Below are 6,869 nucleotides of genomic sequence, written 5' to 3'. Positions count from 1 at the left end.
AGATTTGTGAGATTGAAGTCACGACACCCGAAACCTTCTCACGTCCATGCTTCAAAATCTTGGAATGCAAACTATCTGGTCCTGGGGGGGGTTTGTCATGACTGGTAAATGTGAATTGTGGGGAGCTTTTGCCTCTGATCCAGCATCAGGTTTCTTGGGATATCAGACACGCAGTCAGACACGCAGTTCTTGCTTTGTACTGTTCATAATGGTGCAGTGTCATTCTCTGCTATTTGCTGATTTTCTGGTGTTCAAGGGCCCAGGTTGACCTGACCCACTCATTCTCGGAGTAGAGGCACTTTTATATTGATCAATATCCCCCTTGTATGCTTTTGTTCACGCACACGATCTCTCCTTGCCATCCTTGGCTGCTTTCTCTCTCTCTCTCTCTCCTTGGCACTTGTTAGGTTCTGGGCCCATTCAATACTTTCTTTCAGGTTCGTTTGGATCTCTTGATGTGACTTCCAGTGATTTGAGTTGGGTTCGACCAAAGGAATGGGTCGAAGGTGAAGGGCAGAGAGGTGTAATGTTGATTGTGTTTCTGTTTGAACCTGTATATCGTTGGTGCGATATCTGGTAAATTGACTTCTGGGTTTCCAGGAAGGATGTGCATTGTGGTGAGCTGGGTCTGCCTTTTGTGAACCACTTGCACTAATGGTGGCCATTTGGTCCAATGCCACCGTCATCTCTCGGAAAATAATCCCACTGCCTCATCTTTCAACCTTCCAAATGTGTCTTTTCAAGGATTTGTGCACTTGCTTTGAAAAGCAATTCTAAATTCTACTTTCACCACACTTAGTGATCTGGGTTTTCATGTCCAAATCTGCTGGCAGATCAAAATAATTAATTCTAATCTCTTTTGTTTTGTTGTTTCGGCAATCGGGGATTTATGTTTTTCACTCATCAACCCATCGACCTTTGGAAGTTATTTTACCTGATTAACCAGATCAAAATCTCTCGATTTCCACCCTCTGTTCACTTGATCTCCCTGTTGTTGTGAGAGGAGCCAGGTTTCCCCTTATCTCCAGAGAGCAAAGCCTCTTTATCTTCGTTGACTGTTGTGCATTCCCTCTTTGTTGCTCCCCTTTTGAAACAGAGTACAGCAGCTAAAACTGAATGCTGTCATAGACAATCGATGCATTATGTTGCATCTGTCAACCTGTTATGAACCTTGTGCTGTATGAACAGCTCCCTTGGTCGATCTTCCTACTTTGCAGTATTGGTGTGTCCCACCCCCCGCCCCCCGTCTCTTCACCCTTCCTTTTAACTTCGGGCCACATCACCATCTTGTAGGCAGAGGGATAAGTAGGAAATCTGCTAAGGAGCTGTTGGCTGCACCGATTCCCTTTGAGGTGCATTATAATTGCGAGTAATGTACAGTAGATATACAATTACAGTAACATCAAACAAGCTATCATCTAATCTTGTTTCCAGTTTTTGTAAGAGCAAAGTGGCAATCTTGTAAGAATTATATGTATCTGAACTGAGAAATTAGATTGCAGCTTTCAACAAGCTCCCTTTATTTACTTCCAGTACAGTACGTGCTGTCTCGGTTGCAGAGTTGGGGACAGCTATTACTCAGATGATGTCAGTGGCTGTCCCTGTGTCCGACCTTCCCTCTTTAGCTTGTGAGGTTCTTGCAGTGTTTGGAATTAATTGGAAATTCTGTTACCATCCTTCTGTGGCTTTGCACAATTACAAGGGCCAGGGGCACAGGCCAGGATTTGCAATGTCTTCAAGTTCACTCCTGGGTGGACTGGTGAGTGCAGGTGGAGATAGTCTCAGGATTTGTAAAAAATCTCAACTTGAGAAGAGGCCAGTGATTGTTACAGGGCGGCTGTCTACTGTCCAGTAAGTTAGTGACTGAAGCTTTGGGAATGTCATCGTTGGAAAATAGGTTTGTCAGGAAAAGGGGAATCGAGGAAACTATGTGATGCATGGAGGGCAAACACCTAGCACTGTCATGTTGGGTCCCCTGGCCTCTGTTGTTGTCATGTTCCATAACTCATGTGAATGATAGTCCAGGACTGATTCATTACTCTGTCTGATCTCCCTCTGCTGTCCTAGTATCATTTTCCAAATATTCCAAGGGGACAGCCAGGAGGGAAGTGGGGTTCATTGGCTTTGTCCCAGTGATGTGAAAGCTCTTCTCAAAATAAAGCATTCCCACATTTGGAATACCATGTGCAGTTCTGACTGCCGCATTGCAGGAAGGATGCGGAGGCTTTGGAGAGGGTTTACCGGGATGTCGCCTGGATTGGAGTGGATTAGCTCGAAGGAGAGGTTGGACAAACTTGGATTGTTGTGACTTCAGAGGCGGAGGCTGAGGGCTGACCTGAGGGAAGGAAATAAAATCGAGAGGCGCAAAGCCATAGAGATGTACAGCACTGAAATAGACACATCAGTTCCACTCGCCCATGCTGACCAAATACCCTAAATTAATCTAGTCCCATTTGCCAGCATTTGGCCCATCTCCCTCCAAACCCTTCCTATTCATGTCCCCATCCAGCTGCCTATTAAATGCTGTAATTGTACCAGCCTCCACCACTTCCTCTGGCAGCTCATTCCAACCACGCACCACCCTCTGCGTGAAAAGGTTGCCCCTTAGGTCCCTTTCAGAGCTTTACCCTCCCTTTTAAACCTATGCCTTCCAGTTCTGGACTCCCCACCCCAGGGAAAAGACCTTGTCGATTTACCCTATCCATGCCCCTCGTGATTTTATAAACCTCTATCAGGTCACCCCTCGGCCTCTGACACTCCAGGGAAAACAGCCCCAGCCTGTCCAGCCTCTTCCCTAAAGCTCAAACGCCCCAACCCTGGCAACATCCCTGGAAATCTTCTCTGCACCCTTTCAAGTTTCACAACATCTCCGATCGCAGGGAGACCAGAGTTGAATGCAGTGTTCCAATAGTGTCTGTACAGTCACAACATGACCTCTCAACCCCTCTGCTGAGTGCACTGACCAATAACGGCAAGCTTACCAAACGCTGCCTTTCACTCTCCGGTCTAGCTGCAGCTCTGCTTTCAGGGGTCTATGAACATGCACTTCGAGGTGTCTCTGTTTACATGTATAGGGTGAATAGGTAGGATCCCTTTCCCAGGGTGGAAGGGGGCATTGGTTTGAGGTGAGAGGGGGGAAAGCAGAAAGGTGATGGGTGAGGAAAGTTTTGGTTACCCAGAGTGTGGTGGATGCCCGTAGCACAACGCCAGGTAAGGTAGTCGAAGCAGATGCACTGGTAATGTTTAAGAGGCATTGAGACAGATAGATGAAGCGAGGGATGCAGACCGTGTGCAGACTGATGGGATTAGTTTGGGCTGATGTCACAGTGGGCTGAAGGGCCTGTTGCTGTGCTGTTGTGTGCTTTGTTCTGTTTGGTGAATCCTGCTCTGTTCTGTTTCTCCTGTCTGAAGTCCCCCTTCGTTCTCAGCCCCTCTTGTGGGAATGAGCTGCAGGCGGGATGGGCTGACACCTCCTCAGGCAAGCAGATCACGGTCGAGTTCTCCAGTTCAGCGCAGGAGCACAAAGGCTTGTTTGATGAGACTGGAGTTTTGTTTGCTGATGCTGCCTGCCAACAGGATCTGTGTATGCAAGGCGAGCCAGAACAGGTGGCACCTGTCCGGTTAAACCTTCCCCCCCCCCCCCTCCCACCCACTGCCAGCCACCTAGAAAGGGGGCCCCCTGCACGCCACTGCAGAATGTACTGAAGGGCAGGAGGAGAGTGTAACAGGAACCGCCAAAATGCCTGTGCCGTCACAGAAATAAACCCAAAGGTCACTTCAAATCCAGGAGATCAGTGTGTGCACTCGGAATATTTGCACACGGAGGAGGATAGAGTCATTCAGCATGGAAGCAGCCCATTTGGTCCAACTCATCCACTAATAATCCCAAAATCATCCGGTCCCAGTTGCCAGCACTTGGCCATATCCCTCCAAACCCTTCCTATCCGGAGACCTTGTAAATGTTGCAACTGTCCCAGCCTCCACCACTTCCTGTGGCAGCTCGTTCCATCCACCCTCTGTGTGAAAACGTTGCCTCTTTTAGATCTTTCTCCTCTCACCTTAAAGGTCCGCCCGAGAGTTTTAGACTCCCCTACCCTCGGCTATTCACCCTATCCATGTCCCTCATGATCTTACAGCCCCTTTATAAGGTCACCTGTCACTCTCCAATGCATGTTTGTCGAATTACTGCACTGTAACTGAAGGGTTAAAAAGAAAATGGACAGTGAGTCAGGTCAAGGTGCTGTAAGCTTGTCCCTCAAAGTCAGGCGTGGGGCCTGAATCTAGTTCTGAGCAGCAAGAGTGATCCAGACACTACTAAAATCTCTGGTGCAAGTGATGGGGTAAAGCTGAGGAAATGGGATGTGAAAAATGATGTTCCGTCCTCAGGGTCCTGGGTTCAACTCCAGCCTTGGGTGACTGTCTGTGTGGGGTTTGCACATTCTCCCCGTGTCTGCGGGGGTTTCCTCCCACAGTCCAAAGATGTGCAGGTCAGGGTGAATTTGCCGTGCTAAATTGCCCGTCGTGTTAGATGCATTAGTCAGAGGGAAATGGGATGGTGGGTTGCTCTTTAGAGGGTCGGTGTGGACTGGTTGGGCCAAAGAGCCTGTTTCCACACTGTAGGGAATCGAATCTAATCATTACACTGCTGGTTTAAATTGACATATCTGCTCTTCAGAGCACTGTGGTACATAACAAGATATCAGCAATGACCAGATGTGTACCCACTCCAAACATCATTCTCATGGTTCAGGTTTTTTGGCTCATTTTTGCTGCTCAGAAATCCAGGGAATGAATTCTCTGGTGTTTCGGAGAATGGGATTTGAGTCCCGCCAATGGATGCAAGCATTCTCTGCTGAAGATTGCCGAGTACTGAGTGCAGTCAACGTGGAGGCTCATTGATCTTTGAATTGGAAAGGAAATGGGGGGCAAATGTAGGAACTAGAGTTGTGCTCAGGTTCCGCCAGGATCATCTTAAACAGGCTTTGAGTGAGTGAGTGAGTGGCATGCTCCCACTCTTATTTCTTCCATGTCTGCTGAGATCTGAATCGGAATCCAGCTCCATCCCCTGCTGTGTTGAACATGAAAGAGCACTTCAACTGTGGCGTGCAGGATATCTAAGGCCAAATCTGTCTGTCGAGTAGAGGAGTTTTCGCACGCTCTTGAGAAGTTAGAGTGCGGTATCTGAAGAATCCAACCAACCAATAGCACATCAACAAACAGCCCTGCATTAACACCTCAGGGGATTGCAGTCACCAGCTCTCCGATACAGGCTGGCTTGGTAAACATCCTTTCAGAAAGTAAGCAATGCACCAGGAGAATTTTATATACATGTAATCCTCACAGCTCTCATCACATGATGGGGCATTGAACCGTTGGACGATCGGTGCTGAGGGAGGGCTGCACTGTCGGAGGGGTCAGTACTGAGGGAGTGTGGCACTGTCAGAGGCTCAGTGCTGAGGGATCGCCGCGCTGTCGGAGGGTCAGTGCTGAGGGAGTGTGGCACTGTCGGAGGGTCAGTGCTGAGGGAGTGCCATACTGTCGAAGGGTCAGTGCTGAGGGAGTGTGGCACTGTCGGAGGGTCAGTGCTGAGGGAGTGCCATACTGTCGAAGGGTCAGTGCTGAGGGAGTGCTGCACCGTCGGAGGGTCAGTGCTGAGGGAGGGCCACACCGTCAGAGGGTCAGTGCTGAGGGAGGGCCGTACCGTCGGAGGGTCAGTGCTGAGGGAGGGCCGCACCGTCGGAGGGTCAGTGCTGAGGGAGGGCCGCACCGTCGGAGGGTCAGTACTGAGGGAGCACTGTGCTGACGGAGGGTTAGAACAATACCATTTGAGATACAAAGTTTTCTTCATCTGCTGGCTGTTGCTCTTCCTGGCTTCATGCTCCTCTCATGACAAAGATATGGTTCAACACTCGGGCCTTCCCATTTTACAAATGCTTGGAAAAGTTGGTGGAGTTGTCTATTCCTGAAGGATAGTGTTGGTATATGAGTGAGACGTGGAGTTCAGCTCAAAAGAGGAAGATGTGCAGTCGCTCAAGTGATACACAAAGGAAGTTTTCTATGGGCGATGTTTAGAGGTCCACCTAACAGTAAATGGGCATGTACAAAAATCATCCTGGCTGTCTTTGAATCTGGGTGTGCACTGGGTGAGTGAGTGTGCATTCAGGATAGTTTCTTCAAAGCGTATGTTCTTCCGCAGGCTATTTCTAATATGGTAATGAGTGATCAGACAAGATGAGTCTATGATAAAGGAGCCCCTCATGACTGCAATTTGAACTTGATAAACCCACGCTTCTCACCTTCAAGCTGAATGCGAGATTGAGTTGTGTTGTCAGCCTGATAGGGCAGAGGGAGCTGATGTGAATTGGTAAACGTGGCTAAAAGGAAAATGCATTGTCACTTTTCTCAGGAGATGGTTCATAACTCTCAGCTAGGATTTATCTCGATGCTGAATAAGGAACTTGCGGGTGTTGTCAAATGCGAAGAACGAGTTTTGAAACCTGTCAGATGAGGTGTCGATCAGAAGATTGGTCAGAGTTTTAAGGAGGACAAATGAACAATCCAGAAATTGCACTAACTGGTAACATTGAAGGAAGATGTGAAGAGTTCCTACAAATATTTACAGAGGAAAAGAGCCAATCCAACCCCGGCTGGTCCCTCTGCCTGGAGGATTGATGGTGGAAAACAAGAACACGCTGTGCGTGTGTGGAATGAGCTGCCGGCGGAAGTGTTGGAGGCTGGTACAATGACAACATTTCAAAGGCACTTGGATGGAGATATGAATAGGAAGGGTTTAGATGGATATGGGCCAAGTGCTGGCAAATGGGGCAAGATTAATTGTGGATTTGTCATCAAGAATAGACGAGTTGGAC

Source organism: Chiloscyllium punctatum, chromosome 35 (genome assembly GCF_047496795.1).
Source record: "Chiloscyllium punctatum isolate Juve2018m chromosome 35, sChiPun1.3, whole genome shotgun sequence".
Classification (NCBI taxonomy): Eukaryota; Metazoa; Chordata; class Chondrichthyes; order Orectolobiformes; family Hemiscylliidae; genus Chiloscyllium; species Chiloscyllium punctatum.
The sequence above is the reverse complement of the archived record's forward strand: the minus strand, read 5'-3'. Positions refer to the sequence as shown.